General features: G+C 50.6%; 1 protein-coding gene across 1 annotated transcript in view; it reads left to right on the forward strand.

Moving 5' to 3' along the window:
• The first annotated feature begins 3,816 nt into the window (after positions 1–3,816).
• The window catches only part of ACVR1 (activin A receptor type 1), a 46,946-nt gene continuing 34,001 nt past the window's right edge, over positions 3,817–16,761 (forward strand). Inside the window, exon 1 of the mRNA XM_040070135.2 lies at positions 3,817–3,883. The gene's annotated coding sequence lies outside the window, so the exon portion shown is untranslated. The remainder of the gene's footprint in view (positions 3,884–16,761) is intronic.

Genomic DNA, 16,761 nt, shown 5'->3' on the forward strand with positions numbered 1-16,761 from the left:
ATGCTTATGGTGATAAATAAGAAGTAGCATTCAAAAGAACCGAAAAAATATCCCTGTTTATAGATTATGCTGAGATTTCTTCAGCAACCTAATTCTTCCCTCTGCTTCACTATTAATCAGAAATCAGTGACATGTAAACTGTCCGTGATCCAGCTACGGGAGGCTGTGGGCAGGAGCTGCCTAATTCCAGTTCCCAGCACTGTTTCCCCCGGTGGCTGTGAATGAGCACTCAGCAGCAGCAGTCCCTCGGTGAGCCATGCGTGGGCTACTCAATGACAGCTTCCAAAATTCATATTCTTCTACCAGATGTAAAGCAGAAACTTTTCCATGCACGGCGCTTCCAGCCCATGTGGCTGCTGGTGTGTCCCGGGAAGGCTGCGGGCATTAGCGAGGGGCGGCTCTCAGCCCAGCAGGGTCACCCTCTCCTGGGAGCTCGGTAACCACATGGGCCACCACCGGAAAAAGTGCTTTCGGCTGCAAATAAGCAGGTGGGTGTTCAGGAGTGTTGGCTGCCAACACCACCTGTGGGGCCTCAAGGGAAACTTGGCACTTCTGGAAATGTAGCTGTTTGGTTAAATTTTGAAAAGCTGTGTTAGATACTCAACCTTTAGTCTTCTCTTCTGGAAAATGGTCCTTGTAAGAGCTGTATTTTCTCCCGAGGAACACCTACTCTTGAGCTACTTGAATGTCACATTCAGCTACTTGGCAGTACGCTGTGGAAAATCACTGGCCTTGTGCTGTTGAGCCAAATGTAGACCTATTTGTATTTTTAAGGGAATTAGTAGTCTTTTCTCTGTTTAAAATATTCCTATTACTCATAGTGAGTCAAATCCTGGCCCCATTTGGAGAGCTGTGCATAAATGGGCTGTATGCACAAAGGAGCTTCATTGGGAGCACTTTCCAAACCCTCCATCCACCTGCCTTTTTCCAAGGGAATGAGCATTTGCCTCCTGCCCTGGCAGCACAGCTGTGATTGCTACCTGTGCTGTCCCAGCCTGACTCGTGCTACGTCTCCGCGTCTCCTGTTCCACTCCTCCGAGGTCCTCACCTCCTGTCTGCAGATGCTCATGCTGCTCAGGAAGAGCACGTGTGGAGAAAAAGCACAACCACGTCCCTTGTGACACAGGAGCAGAATCAGAGTCAGACTGGAAAAGACTTCTGAGGTCATCGAGTCCCACCTGCGCCCAATCCCCACCTTGTCACTCAGCCCAGAGCACTGAGTGCCACGTCCAGTGGTGCCTGGAGCACCTCCAGGGATGGGGACTCCATCACCCCCTGGGCAGCCCCTGCCATGGTCTGAAAGACTTTGGAGTGGTCTCACTAAGGAGACCCGTGCCTGGCCCAAACAGCTGGGGTGGTGGCCGGGCAGGGCTCGCTGCCATCACCCACGCCATCACACTGCCCCATTTGATGGGAGACTGCTTGTGGCTGTCCCTGCACAGCCCCTGGGTGCCTGGCCATGGAGGAGGCCTGTGCTGGTGCTGGCTGTGTACTGGCTCTGGCTGTGTGCTGGTCATGGCTGTGGGTGCTGTTCCTGGCTGTGTGCTGTTCCTGGCTGTGCACTGGCTCTGGCTGTGTGCTGTTCCTGGCTGTGCACTGGCTCTGGCTGTGCTCTGGCTCTGGCTGTGTGCTGGATGCTGTGGGTGCTGGTCCTGGCTGTGCACTGGCTGCTGTGGGTGCTGGTGCTGGCTGTGCACTGGCTCTGGCTGTGCACTGGCTCTGGCTGTGTACTGGCTCTGGCTGTGTGCTGTTCCTGGCTGTGGGTGCTGTTCCTGGCTGTGTGCTAGCTCTGGCTGTGCTCTGGCCCTGGCTGTGTGCTGGCTGCTGTGGGTGCTGTTCCTGGCTGTGCTCTGGCTCTGGCTGTGTGCTGTTCCTGGCTGTGGGTGCTGTTCCTGGCTGTGGGTGCTGTTCCTGGCTGTGCTCTGGCTCTGGCTGTGCTCTGGCTGCTGTGGGTGCTGGAGCCTGCAGGGCCCCGTGTCCCTCCAGCAGAGCAGTGCCCAGGAATGCAGACACGGCCTGGCCCGGGCACGTGAGGCTCGGGGACCGAGGGCAGCCCCAGCTGATCCTGAGGGAACGTGACAGCCGAGAGAGGGGGGTCACCCAGCCTGCCCCGCTGGGGTGGTGGGACTCACCCTGCCAGTGCCTCTGGCACCCCGCCACTGCCCCGAGGAAACAGAGCAGTGCTGGGGCGCACACCCTGTACCATGGCAGAACGGATGTCAGGTCAGTAATATTTGGGAATTTCTCATCTACTTGGTCTGCTCAGGATTGTTTGTACTTATTTGACAAGGCTGTCGTCCTTAATCCATCACGTCATAATGTAAGAGCTCTGCTGACAGTAATTAGATGCAGTTATTCTGGAAATCCGCTTCATTTTCCCACTTAGGAAGAAGCCTTTGCCTTTCCAGGAACCTCCGTGACGTCGGCTTAGTGCAGCTGGCACAGGGCCATTGGTTCCACCCAAAGTCAGTGTCACAGTGACCTTAATGTACCCGAAGGTGTCCCTGCCCGTGGCAGGGGTGGAACCAGATGGGCTGCAAGATCCCTTCCAATCCAAACCATTTGGGGGTTCTGTGACTTGGAGTATGATTGAAGTACCGTGCTTGGAAGAATATATGATTTTGGGGAACTAATTCAGGTGGATGAGGGAGTGTTAAACCTTCAAGATGAAGGAAGACACCTTCAACCTTAAAAATTATGATGTAACAATAACTACTTTATGAATAATTTGGTGTGAGAATTAGAGTCAGTTTCCTGTGAGGCACCCCTGGGTGATCCTGCCCCTGTGCCCAGCCCTGGGGACACCTCTGGGTGCTGCGTCCAGCCCTGGATCCTCAGCACAGCAGGGACAGGAGCTCCTGGAGCTCAGGAAGGGCCTGGAGCATCTCTGTGCCTGGGAAAGGCTGAGGGAGCTGGGGCGGCTCAGGCTGGAGAGGAGCTCAGCTGAGAGGGGCTGGGGTGTCCTTGTCTGTCCCCGAGTGTCCCGGTGTGTCCCGGTGTGTCCCGGTGTGTTCCGGTGTGCAGGGAGCGTCACTCACAGCCCTGAGCAGAGCCCAGGCAGGCGCTGGTCCCCTCCCGGGGATGTCCCGGAGCCGCACGGTCCCTGCTGTGCCCCGGGCTCTGGGGGGGCAGCGAGTGCCACCAGGGACCCTCCGGGCTTCAGGGGTCTGGCTGCCCGTAGTCCCCGCGTGCTTTTGTCCCTCGTTCCCGGTGATCGGGACGGGATTTCGGTTCCCCCGCACCGAACCCGAACCGAACCCGAACTCAAACCCAAACCGAACCCGAACCGAACCCGAACCCGAACCCGAACCCGAACCCGAACCGAACCCGAACCCGAACCCGAACCCAAACCCAAACCCAAACCCAAACCCAAACCCAAACCCAAACCCAAACTCAAACCTAAACCCAAACAGGACCCGAACCCGAACCGAACCCCAGCCCAAACCCGAAACCCGAAACCAGAACCCGAACCGAATCCGGATCCAAACCCAAACCCAGACCCAAACCCAAACCCAAACCCAAACCCAAACCCAAACCCAGACCCAGACCCAAACCCAAACCCAAACCCAAACCCAAACCCAAACCCAAACCCAAACCCAAACCCATCCGAACCCGAACCCGCCGCCGCCCCCGCCGTGCCCGAGCAGCCGCCATGGCCGCGCGGTGCCGGCAGGGGGCGCCGGGCGGCGGCGGGCGGAAGTGACGCGCGGCCATTGCCGGTGCGGCGCTGCCCCGCCCGCGCTCCTTTGTCAGCGGAGCCGCCGCCGCCCGCGGCCGCCCCCGGCCCCGCCGGCCCGAGCGGGGCAGCGCTGCAGCACGGCCAGCTCCGCAGCACGGCCAGCTCCGTGCCGCCCCGTGCCGCTCCGTCCCGCCGGCCCAGCGGGTGAGTCCCGGCAGCCGGAGCGGGTCGGTCCCGCCGCCCGGGAGGGTTGGCGGGGGGCGGCGGCTCTGGGGTTCCCCGGTCCGGGCGGGGGGCGCTCAAAGGCCCCGCGGTGCCGCGGCCGCGGTCGGGGGTGCAGCATCGCCGCGGGGAGGGCAGGGCTGGGCTGTCCCTTTTCTCTGCTGTTCGCGAGCTTGCGGTGGTTTTGGCCGGGTAGAGTTAATTTCCTTCGGTGGCTGCCGTGGGGCTGCACGGAGCTCGCCCGGCGGGGAGGCGCGGAGCGCGGTGAGCTCCCCGCGGTTTGCTGGCTCTGCCCACGTCGATACGCCGAGAGTCCGAGCTTTGATGGGGACAGGAAAGTTACAGGCCAAAGTCCCCGGTGCCAGCTCATCCGCTGAAGGGGCTTCTGCCGTGGCCAAAGCCGCTGGTGCGGGGAGGCAGCGGGTCCTGAGCCCCCCGGGGCCCGCAGCCAGCCCGCCCGGGCTCCGGGGCAGGACGGGGGCAGGACGGATCCTGGCCTCTGCAGCGCTCGGCCGGGCTGGGAGCACGGTCCTGGAGCAGACTGCGCTCCGTGTTAACCTGCAGGCTCTAAACCCGCATGCTGGCCTCTGAAATCTGGGCCGTGAATCTACTAGGGGGAGCTGCCCAGTCTTTCCTTGACTGTAAAAAGTGCTGAAATGACTTGCTTCTAGCAGTGCTTTTACATGAATTGAAACTAAACCACTTTGCTTTCCAGTGACTGAGAGAGCAGTTCACCTTCAGCAGGTTCTCAGCGACCTGGGGTTCATGTGGCTGTGCTGGAGGCACCAGTGCCTCAGGACCATGTTACTGGTGGGAGCTTCCAGGTTCTGTACTGAGCTGCAGAACTGGCACGTTTGTACAAAAACGCTTTTTAAAACGATGCATTGAGGTCTCAGAAGAGAACAGATTCTTTTCCCAAATCTCGTGTGTTTCTGCGGTCTGCATTGAAGCCCATCTCAGCTTCTCCTTGAAGAAGACTCCCGTGGCTATAGCAGTTAGCTGTGGGCAATGACAAGTCTATTTTTAAGGTTTCACTTTTCTTTTGTTTCCTGTAATAGGATCTTTGTTATGATCCCTATACTCATCTTCAGAGGGACGGTGCTGACCTGGAATGCAGCAGGCACTTTGCAAATACTCTCTGGCCCTGTCCTTGAAGGGCTGGAGCTGTTTGAAGAGTGCTGGGGTGCCTTGCAATTGAAATGGAAAAGCTGGAGTCCTGGCTGTGGAGAGCTCTCAAGTGCATGGCTGGGGCCTTTGATGGCCGAAACTTTTTTTTTTTAGAGGAGGAGGTGTTAGAGATCTGTTTTAAGGGAACAAAAAGTTCCTGTATGCCCTGTGCTCTCCCCAGGAGGTATTAAGTGTGTGCAGTGGTTTCAGAGGTTTGCCTTCCCTCAGGATTTGTTTGCTGGGATAAGACCTGCATTCCTCTGTTTCAGGGGGTGGGTGTGTGCTCCTTGCCCAGTGGCACAGGACTCGGGAGTAATTCCTAACTGTAACTCTGCCTGTTTGTCTCCTCACACTGGGTGAGAGGTGTGTTTTGTTCTGTCTTCATTTTGGGATAAATTTTAAGGTCTGTTGCTGTCACTTAGTTCACGCCTCACCCTCCTCAGTTTGTAAATAATCTGCTCTCACAGGCCTAGATTGTGGTTAGGATGGAATTATATCAGGTGAGGCTGTTATTTAAATTAAACAACTTGAGGGGAAAAAACCCCGTTATATGTTTTTCCTTTTAAGTCTTATAAAGTGTTTCAAAGTTTCAAGCTGGGAAAGGGAAATTCTCCTGACCTGGTGCTGATGATGTTTCCAGAGGTGTTGCTGATATTCCACTGCCCAGGAACCATTGTTAACCATTTATTTTATGATTTATTAGGAAATAAATTTAGCAAATTATTTATTAGGAAAATATTTTAGTTGCAGAGCTGTTGAGTTTGCTGCCTCATGTTTGTACTCTGTAGAGAATAGGATGGCTGTGTTAGTTACTGATGAAATTGGTGAAGACCCGGACAGTGTGTGCAGAGGTTCAGCCTTGCCCTCCGTGGGCACCACTCAAAGTGATTTTGGCCATATTGTGTTCCTGGGGCTTGCAATTCAACATGCTTTGGGACGTGAGAATTTTATTGTAGGCCTTAGTAGCTGAATATTTGATGTTCTGGTGATTGTTCATGCTCTTCTCTTAACACGTATGAAGTTGGTTGCATTTTTTCTGCTGAGGTGACCTGCTGAAGATTACCTCTAACACTGAGTAGAAAGATCCTTTTGCAGGAGAATGCAAGTGTGTGGAGGAGCTGAGGTGAAAGGGGAGGGCTAAATATAGCCATTTCCTGTAGAACTTATCTGCTTTTGAGGCTGGCTTTCCAAATGGAACTGATGTCTTCCAAGCCCTCAGTGAGGGTAGGAAGAGAACATGGGCGGGGAAAGAACACCCGTGGGGTGTTGTGAGTGGGTTGTGTTTGTGGTTTTTGTTTTTTCCAGCCAGCTGGTACTCTGAAGTCATGCTTAAATTTAATGAAAGCCCGATGCTAAAATAGGATCTAGGGACAGCCGTTGTGAAATAATTAGGCACCCGCTCAGCCCTTCTTGTCCCTGCCAAAGAAAAGCTACTTGAATTCATTTACATTCTTGGTATTGGAACTCTCAAATGGGCATCTTGGTACCTGCTCGAGTGTTTATAAACAGGCTAAAAACTTGTCCCACTCACCTGTGCAGCTGTCAGGAGCTACAGCAGGTTGCAGTGGTGGTATTGAATGCAGGTGGTTGCTGAGTGCCTCTGTGTGTGAGGATTCGTGGCTGTCACGGAGGTGGATGGCAGGCTGGCCTCAGCCAGGGTGTGCACGTGGATTAGGGGGTGGATTAGTTACTTTAGGACCTGAGGGTAGTCCGGACGCAGAGGGCTTAAGAGCATCTTAGTTACAGAGATATCAGATGCTATCAAAATCCTCACCTTTTGAGCACTGCTGTGGACCAGTTATGTGGCCACATGTTGGGGGTGTAGGGCATTTATATCCTGTACATGCCTGTACGTATCTGTAAAAATCAGGAATGGCAGCTGATTTCTAGCAGTGTTGGAAAGCTGAATTCACATGTGTTTGAAAGCTGTTTTGGGATCACAAATCTATAAAATGTTGTTGACAACAAAATGTATGGAATTCCATGGAAATGCTTTCAAGAAATTCCCTTTTTTCCCACTATGTTTGCAGCCAAAACATGGTTTTAGAGTAATGCTTTCAAAAGTGTAGAAGTACAGTCCAAAACCAGTGAGTGGTTGTAGTGCAGTAGTTTTCTGTGTTACTTTGGACCCTGAGTTTGCACGTGACCCAGTCTCAGGTGATGGTAATCCCCTCCTAAACGTGTGGTCTTCTGGAACTGTGTGTGCACAGCGCTCACAGCTTCCTATTTCGGAGTGATTTGCATCTGTAGGTTGAGGTTGTTCAGAACACACTCCCAAATTTCTGCTCTGGTAGAGCATTGTCAAAGTAGCATCGAAGCACAACGGCACGGGATGCTGTTTTCTGGAAGGAAGGTGAGGAGTGTGCCCGTGCTGGCAGTGCAGTAAGTGCACAGCTATTCCTTCATGGGGAGAAAGCAGCACCGCACTTGAGGAGTGCCGCTGCTCTCAGCGGGCAGTGCAGATGCTGCCCTTCCCCTGGAAGGCCAGAGCTGACCTCATGATTCATCTGCTCTGGGATACTCAGGTGCTGGGTCAGTCTGCCAGGTGGCACAGATCCCTCTTTAGCAGCTCTTTTGATGTGCTCTTGCCTTTCGTGCGGTGCCTCACCTCGCCGGCTGCCCCGGTGCTGGCCGTGTCTGGCAGCGTGCTGGTGCCAGGGCTGCTGGGACACAGCCTTCTGCCAGCTCTGCTGAGGACGTGCTGTGCGTTCCTTGTGCCTGCAGGTTGCTGTGCCACCAGCTCTGAAACACCTCTCCAGCCCCCCAGATCAAGGCCCCTTATCCCGAGGGATGGAGTTCGCTTTGAATACAAAGGCACTGTAAGTCCCTAAGTGATTGGGATAATCAATGTCCTTCAGCTCCACAGTTCCTTCAAGCTTGGGACCTGTTCTAGTTTTACAGGATGTTGGCTCAGGCTGGTTTTGCAAGGATGGGTGAGGTGATGTGTAAATAAACTGACTTGCTAAGGGGAGAAATGCTTGAAAGGAAATACTACAGAGATCTTAAAGTCACAATTGATGTGAGTAAATGGGAAGGGATGATCTTAGGTAATTCCTTATTATGTAAGAAATGGGGAATACCAGGGGTAATCAATTGTCAGCAGCTTTAAAATTAAACCTAGTAGATTTTGTGTGCTGCCTGTTTAAGCTGTAGAGTGATTGTGGTGAGATATTCAGGAGACTTATTCTTTTGAGGAGCAGTTGGATCTGTTGGTAGCCCTGTGGGGAGCCAGTAATTGCAGTGATTCAGACTCAGTTTTGGGCTTGGGAATTTACCTCCAACTGGGAGCAGGTAGGGGGCAGAGGAGGGTGGAAGAATGGTTCTTTAATGCTGTGTCTGTATACTTTTTCCTGAGCATCTGCTCCTGGCCTCTTCTGGAGTCAGGTTATTGCTGGTTAGGGGTGTGTGTTGTTGGTTGTTCCTCCCTTTGGTGTGCAGAGGCAGTTCAGTGGTTCTCACCCCAGAAGTCCTGTTGTCACTGCATCTCCCCTTCTGAAACACTCCTGGAGGGTCAGAGCAAGTCACTGTTCCCTGCCCTATGATGCTGCAGGAAAGATGCTTCTGAAAGTGTCTGGAGCTAGTTGTAGAGTAACTCCAGTCTGCTTTAGGGAAAGGAAGGCTCTTGGCTTTGTTAAGAAAAGCTTATTAAAAGCAAGACCTCTAGTTTGGTGGTTCTCCAAGGCTGCCTTTGGAGTCTTTCGTGTTGTCTGAAATAACCAAGATGGAGATAGAAGACTGTGAGGGGGAGCACCAAAAGCTGTTATCTGGGCCTTTTTATGGAAGACGTGTTGCTGCAGCACTTAACCTTCTGTCCTGAGTGCCTGGAATGTTCCTCCTCAGCGTGCTGAAGCTGGTCACCCTGTTGGATGGAGACTGGTAGGAGGACTTGTTCCTTGTCTCACATTTGTAGTGAGCTGTGCTCACTGGAGGTCAGGACTTTCTTGTTCTGACTGCAAACCTTACCTCTGCTAATGAGCTGCAGAAGAGAGGCCAACAAACACCTCTTCTAATTGCAGGTCTGCTGTTTGCCTGGCAAGGATCCTGTGACAGCAGGAGCGGGCTGGCAGCCTTTGCCAGCCGCCTTTGGCTGCGCGGATAGCTTGGAGGCTAGAAGTGGCTTCCCTTTGAAGTCCTGCAAGCTGCTGATCTCTGCTTTCAGGAGTCGGTGTGCCTCAGCAGGCCCCTCCAGCCCTCCCCCCGAATGGCTTGGAGTTCCTGGCTCAGTGGTTTGAGGCACTTGGGGCTGTGGTTGTGCAAACCTTTTCGACAGCTACTAATGGCAGGGGAGTAAGTAGTCCTGCTTCTCCTTCTCCATGTGCTGTTCTTTCTCCTGTTCTGGCATCTCTGGCCATGTGATAAACTGGATAAGGCATTCGTTTGGTTAAAACTTGGTCTGCCTTTGCCAGGTTACTTCTAACCCGGGTTAATTCCCGGGTCTCTTTCTTGTGCTGGTGCTAAGGAGGGATTTCTGAGGGTATGAGTGGCTGAGCAGATGCAGGGGACTGTGCGCTGCCTCGGAGCGTTTGTGGAGGCTGGTGCCTTGCTTGAGTGCACCATGGGCGTATTTATGTGCTTTGGCCTGGTGGACCTGCTGTGCTCCGCTCCTCAGGGAGAGTTGCTGCAGGTTTCCTTGCTCTTGGCTCTGGCTGTGACGCCTGGACGTGCTGGGACACACATTTCTGGCGGTGCTGCCTGCCTGCCCTCCCTTCTCTGCAGGATGGTGACCAGCAGTGGCCAGCCTGTCCCCCGAGCTGCCACGCACGGAGCCAGAGCTGCCCATGCTGCTCAGCCCGCCGGGGCGGGTGATGTCCTGTGCTGTCACGTGCTGTGGAAGGCGAGGTAGAAGAGATGAGAGCGAAATCTCCCTAGGAACAAATGTAAAATTAAACAAAATGCGTGTTTGTATTAGTCAGCCTAAACCAGACTGTGCTATTTAGGGCTCTCCATTGCAATAAACTAGTCTCCTGTATTTGTGTGGGAGGGCTGCAGCAATTAAAGTCATTTTAAAGCCTAATCTTAAAAGTGAAAACAAAATGAAAAGATAATGCTTTGATTGAAGGGAATATTAATTGTATCGTATTATGTTATAATACTCTTGTGTTAGAGAAGAGATAGGTGATGCGCTGCAGGTTGGTTGTTGCCAAAAGCTGTGTCCATGTTGCATGTCCATACTACACATTAAAACTCTTCTTGACTTCATAAGGAGTAATATATATATATATGTTTAATCCATTAAATTGCAGCCCTTACTGCTGCTGGAGTGTAAACTGCCTGCTGTAGCTGCAGTTGTGGGTAGCAGCCTGCTAAAACATCAGCTTTGATGGCATGGGCTGGGCAAATCCCAGGCTGGAGTGATAAACAACACAGAGAATATAAGTTTTCCGTTCCCCAGAAGTTGCTGAATAGAACTTAAAGACTAACTGTCAAAAAAGATAAAAATATATAAAAGTATATGCACAGGATGATAAATATGAGTGGAACTGGTGGGAAAACAAGAGAAAAAAAGGACTATTCCAGCTGGTTTTGGGACCAGGAGGATGATTTGTCAGTGGAGTTTGTGGCAGTCAGTCTTGTAGGATCACACTGTGCTGCTCCTTATTTTCTGTTTTCAGAATGAAAACGTGTACAACTTGTAGTGCACCAGTCTGAGTGTTAAATTAACGAATTCCTATCTCCTTAGGAGTGGAATTACAATAAGTTGTGCATTTAAGAAAAGAGGGCTATTTTTAATTTGATTTCTAAATACTGGCTCAAGTTAAGTGATAGGAGCATTTGAGATCTATCCTTAGCACACGAAAAAGGTGCTGATCCTTGTGAATTAAAAAAAAAAAAAAAACACAACAAAGCGGAGATATGTGTTCTCTTGGTGACTGTGATTACCAAGAGAATAGATTATAGGAAAATAAATACTTGGAAAACGTAGGAAATTATTTTCTGGACATGCACTCTTACATACTGAGCGTTGATCTAAGTAACTTTTATTCCACTTGACCTTTATTTTTGGACTGAGTTGCAAAACCTGTCTAGATCCTGAGTCTAAATGAAATGGATGATGAAGAAAATTGCCATGCAAGCACCTTTTTACTCCACCCGTTCTCCTTCTCAGAGGTGCCGAGGTGTGTATGTGGTGTGGGACCATCTCTGCTTATCTCTTGACTCGGAGCTGTCCTCCCTGCCCGCGGTAGCACAGGATCGTCCTTTGATGTCTTGTTCCTCTCAGGCAGAGCCCTTTAGCTCAGTTGGGCAGCGCTTTGTGCCCGGGGCGGCTCGCAAACGCCCGTCTGTGAGAGCAGAGGTACGTCTTTGTGGTTAGGATGAAGGTTAAAGCCTTTGAGTCTTGGCTGTCCTCCAACTTCTTTGCATAATTTGAACCCGTCTCTGTCCAGAAAGAAACATTCAAGTTATTTCAAGTCACTGGGGTAGAAGAAAAAGCTCCACCTAAAAGACTGCTCGGCAACGTGGGCTATGTTGTCCCCGCTTCAAATCCCCACGTCGTGTGCTGTGAGGGCGCGGCTGGGAGGTGGCTGAAAGCTTCCTTGGGCTTTCCTCCGTGTCTCTTCTCATGCATCCTGCTCTTGGCTTTTGCTGTTGCGCTTCTTAACTTCTTGAACAACTCCTTGGCGTGGCTTTTGCTCTCCCACGTTGGTTGGTTGTCAGTTGGGCCTTTACAAATGCGCCAGAAATGCCACATAGACACTTTTGTGTGTGTTTGTGGACCTGGCATGTTTGCATCAGCCTCCAGTAGAGAATAATCTGAGTAACGTGTCCCAGCTTGCCAAAACAATAGGGTGTTTTTTCTGTCTTGGTGTAGGTATTTTACACATTTGTAAGACTCGTGTCATACCTCTAAAGCAAACCTGGGCATGGTTGTTCTGCAGAACCTGTTCTAAAATCTAAACCTGTTTATTCCCTTCCCTCTGTACAGCTCCCTTATGACACAAGTAATATTTTGAAAAGTTAGTGAATCAATATGACTGTTCCTAAATTATAGAAATAAAAACTAAGCACCATCAGAAGCCTGAAAGAGATATGGTATTTCCATGCCTGATGCAAAAGTGACATGTTTTAATGACTGGAAAAGTCTTTGACTTCTTATTTTTGGTTGGGATTTGATCCTGGACATTGTTTAGACATTCAAAGAAAATATGTATTGGACTTTCATGTGGAATAGTGTCCAGGGTTTTGAGGGAACTTTGTCTTGTTAGTCCATTAGGAAAGCCAGAATGCCGTGCAGTGAGGAGCCATAACAACAAACTGGATTTTGAAGCTCAGTTTTCTTACACAGTTCCTGGAATCTCTGGTGAGGAATTGGTGTTCCTGAGGCTGCAGTGCAGTTTTATGCCTTCTGTAACAAAGGATCTGTGAGGAGTAAAACCTACTTTATTTCCAGTCTAGGGATTTGTAAAACCTTGACATGCAGCCCAATTATAATTATGTTGGTTTAGTTCCCAAAGTGGACGCTCTTTATTCTGAAAGAGGCCCTACTGTGTGCAACCAGGAGTATTGAAGGCCCTGAAGTGTTAGCGTTTGAATGGTTTTGGCTTAGCTTTAAAATAAATATCTAGTGGATATGGAGCTCTGGGGAGTGGACTAAAGCAAATGGAAAAGGTGAATTAACTGGAAGCTGTTCCGCAAGGCTGGGTCCATAGAGCCACAGCACAGCAAGGCAGCGGCAGATGGAGGCACAAGCGGGGCATTTGGAGAGCTCTCTTGTATTTTGAGCCCGATGTGAAGTAGGTGCAATTCAGAGGCTGCTGTTCCTCTGGACGGGGTTCTGTCATCGTTGTTCTTGCTCTGCAGCATCAGTCCTGTGTGGCCACGGCAAGTTTCCTTCGAGTGCCTGCGCTGCTCCCACAAGGAATGGTGAGAGCCGCTCCTGGCAGCTTTGGAAAGACCGCAGTGTTTGTCTCCTGGTACTTGATGGTTCTTCTGAGACCTGAGTGAAAACATCAACAGGTTCCCTTCTTGAAGACAGAGATTCACAGTTTTTCCTGTCTGTGACAGAAATCTGGGAAGAGGAGCATGTGTGCTTCTTCAGGGGTGTGCGTGCCACAGGGTGACTGAGCAAAAACAAGTTGGCAAAGCCTTCTTATTCTGGGGAGGAAAGGAGCCCCACGCAGAGATTTTGGCCGCCTCCTGGTAGGAATTCACATGCCTGTGAACTGAAAGTGGCCCTGGCTCTGGCTCTGCAGAGCCCTGTGCTGGGGTGAAGGTGGTCTCCGCTCCTGGGTGTCCCAAAGGAGAGTTCTGGAGAACCAAGGTGGTGTTGGCCCCCGTTACAGGTACAAGTAACTGGGGGGGTCACTGTGAGAGAGGGACACTCAGGAACGCTTTGTGGGACTTGGGACTGTCAGGGGAGGGAATGGCAAAGGCTAGGCATGTGGCCAAGGGTCTCTAACAAAGTAAGTAACTGCTTGTCAGCTGACAGCCGGTGCTTTCACCTCTGCACGTGGTTCTCGTTCAGGGAGCGTGGCTGAAGCAGCGGCTGGAACAGTCACTGGGGTCTGGCCTGGGCTGCCCTGCTCTGGTGACCGCAGCTCGCTGGTCGCTGCGGTGCCCTGGCGTTGCGGTAAGGTCCTCGGTGGCAGGTCAGCACAAATACGATGGCAAAGGACTGCTGTGTCTGGCTTGGGGCGGCCTTGCCAGAGAAGTTCCCGGGCGCACGTGGCGTCTCAGAGGTGAGGGCTGTGGCTTTTACAGCTTTTCCTTGGTAGGCAGCGCAAGGGCTCTGCTCCTGGCTGTGGGGGCTGGAGAACGCAGCCCTTTGTTGGGCTGCTCTGGCTGGGACCCCCTCGGGGTTCCCCTCAGGAGCAGGGCTCACCCAGCAGAAAAGGTTTGTTCTGAAATGTTCTGGCCGCTGTGAGCACCAAGGCAAGTGAACCCAAACCAAAGCCACAAACAGCGGTGATCCAGAGGCTGTAGTAGATGGAGTCTCTGAGGAGCTGCTGTGCCAACAGTGGGAAAGGATACCAAATGTGGGGGATTTTTTCTCAAAGTTCTGAAATATTCTTCCAAAAATCTTAGGGCTTTTTTGACATGATTGATCTTGTTTCAGTCCCACAGATGTGTTTGGTTGTATGTGAAAGAGGGATTCTTCTGAACTTGAGTTCATAAAGGCATATTAATTAAAAAATGAATGTTGGACAAGCCAAAAGCACTTGCATGCCATAGTTGTTTGAAGGATGTCTGTAGGTGTGTTAGCTGACAGCTTGGTGCAGCTTGCAGATTTTACCCGAATTATTCTTAGGACCACAGCTGAAGGAAAAAAGTGCTTAATGTGTTACCTTCTTTTTGGGAGATAACTATGGGTCAAGAGGCCCCAGTAGCTACTGTGTCAAGAAGCAAACCGAGGCCAGAGGAAACAGACTTGTATGGCCAATATGAGTTAGAGATGAGCATGAAGGTGGGTTTTCTGGTGGGATAGTTGGTCAGTTTCCTGAGACACCAAGGAAATATTTGAGTATCTGATCTGAAAGGGAGATTCTGTTGATCCTCTGATCTTGAAAAGCTACTCTCTTACAAAACAAACAAAAAAACCCACAAAGAACATGTCTTTTCTGTTAAAGTAATTTAAAATTACTGTTAAAGTAAAGGAACATAGTAAATATTTTGCATGTAAAATGTGCAAAAAAAAAAAAAAAAAAGCCTGATTTTATTTTGAATTAAGAACTAGCAAGCTAAAACTTGGACCTTTTTGGAAAGATTTGAGGAACTCATGAGATTTTCATTGCTGAGCTGACCCTCCCCTGAAGGTCGTGCAGAAATAGGCGGCACCTTCAGGGTTGTGCATCTGGAGTATAAAAGTTAAAATTACTTTAAATGGCTGAACTGTTTTGGGTTTTAATTTAATTTGTGTTTTTGTTTACTTGTGTTTTGTAAAATCCCACAGTAAATGCTAAATAAAGTTTGTTAAATGCTCAGCGCAGCTGCATCGTGAGGAGGGTTTAAAGGTGATTAAACACCCCCTCCCAGTCCAGGACGTCAGATTTTTAAAGTGTTTCAGATCTTCCACACTCTCATGGTAGTGTGTAGGCTGGTGAGGCCATGCACAGGGACTCCCAAAAGCAGCAGAGCTGATCTGTGAGCTGGGATGTAGGGTGGTCCTGTCTGCCCTGCCCGGGGAGCCCGGACAAGCTCACCTGGCTGCCTTAGGTCAGCTCAGCTCGGGGGCAGCAGGTCCCGTGTCCTTGGGCTGGTAGGGGGCCCTTACTGGCAAAGGGCCTTGATAATTTTTCTTGTATGGTTAACACAGTCAGGCCACCGTAAGCCTGTTTTCCGATTAAAAATAAACTTTAAAATATTGTACTTGTAAGAGTGAATAATCGAAACAAACGTATCCTTTCCCGTAAGGAATGGGGACCTGAGTTTCTGGGTGTCAGAGTAGAGGGATGGAGAGGGAAATGGTCTTTAAAGATTGTATTTAGTTAGTCTTAACAAGATGTTCGTTTGTCCTCAACAGCAATTTAAAAAAGAACAAAAGTACAAAATCAGATCTAAAATTGGTTATTTAAATTGTATTCAGCTTCCTTGATCAACTTGGAAGCATTTAAATACACACCAAGACCTGAAATGAATATTCCACCCATACAAATGTAAGATGCTATTTTGAAAATTTCAGGTAAAATCAGGTAAAATTCCAAGTGCGTGGGTTTTGGGGGGATTTTTTGTTTTGTTTGTTTTAAACCTTGAGTTTTGAATCAGTATGCTCACACAATTACTCAATTGGGTTTATTTTTCATTTCTGTGGGTGTTTTTTTTCCTGGTTGTAGTCCAAAGAAAGTTCCGTCCTGAGTATGTCCCCGCTCGAGTGGAGTGCAGTACTCCAGGCAGTGCTGGAGTCGGTCAGTGTGGTGTTCCTTGCTGGGAGCAGCTTGTGCAGCCTGGCTGGATTTTCGGGTGGCCAGGGCTTGCTTTCTCCCAGGGAGCCGTGCAGACCTGCAGAGAGCTCTGGCTTGTCCAGCCCTCCCTAGAATTGCAAGTTTGGCAAGTCTGCCCCTGGGAAGTTTACCACAGAATTATTTTGAAGCTGTTTGATTTCTCTGCAGCCCTGCTGTGGGAACTCAGCGTTTTTGGGTTTGTTTTGTGGCTTGTTCTCCCTGCTCCGAGCTGGTGTTGCTGGTACCTCTGTCGTGGTGCAGTGACATCTCAGGCCTTTGCATGGGTGACAGCAGAGCTGTTCAAACATCTCCCGCCCTCTCCTCCTCATCTGGTGGCAGGTGAGCTGAGGCTGTGTTGATATGGTCAAATACTCTGCTTGGAGTTTGTTCCCAGCAGCTTGCAGACAGGAGCTGCCCTGTGCTCCAGGCTTACCTGTGGTGCTGAGAGGAGCCTGTCTGCCTCGGGGTGTACGGAGGTGGGACAGGGGCAGGACTCCAGAGCAGGGAGCACAGCACTGAGTGCTGCAGGGACATGTGGGGTTTATTGCTGCTGGAGGAGGTTATGTACAGTTGCAGCTCCAAAAATAGGTGCGTCTCCGAGCAGCTGTGGGTGAGGAGTCATCTCTTAGCAGGGCTCCTAGCTAAAGCTCAGTTGTTAGTAGTAGGGTTTCTTGCAGCAGAGTGTTTGTACCGTAGATCAGTGTTAACTGGTGTCCAGCAACCCTTGTCTCCCCCAAACGATCACTTTGAGGAGCTTGGAGTGAGTGCAGATGATCATGGCATTAAGAGTGGGAACAGAAAAAGAGACAAAATCAA

Source organism: Hirundo rustica, chromosome 7 (genome assembly GCF_015227805.2).
Source record: "Hirundo rustica isolate bHirRus1 chromosome 7, bHirRus1.pri.v3, whole genome shotgun sequence".
NCBI classification, from domain to species: Eukaryota; Metazoa; Chordata; class Aves; order Passeriformes; family Hirundinidae; genus Hirundo; species Hirundo rustica.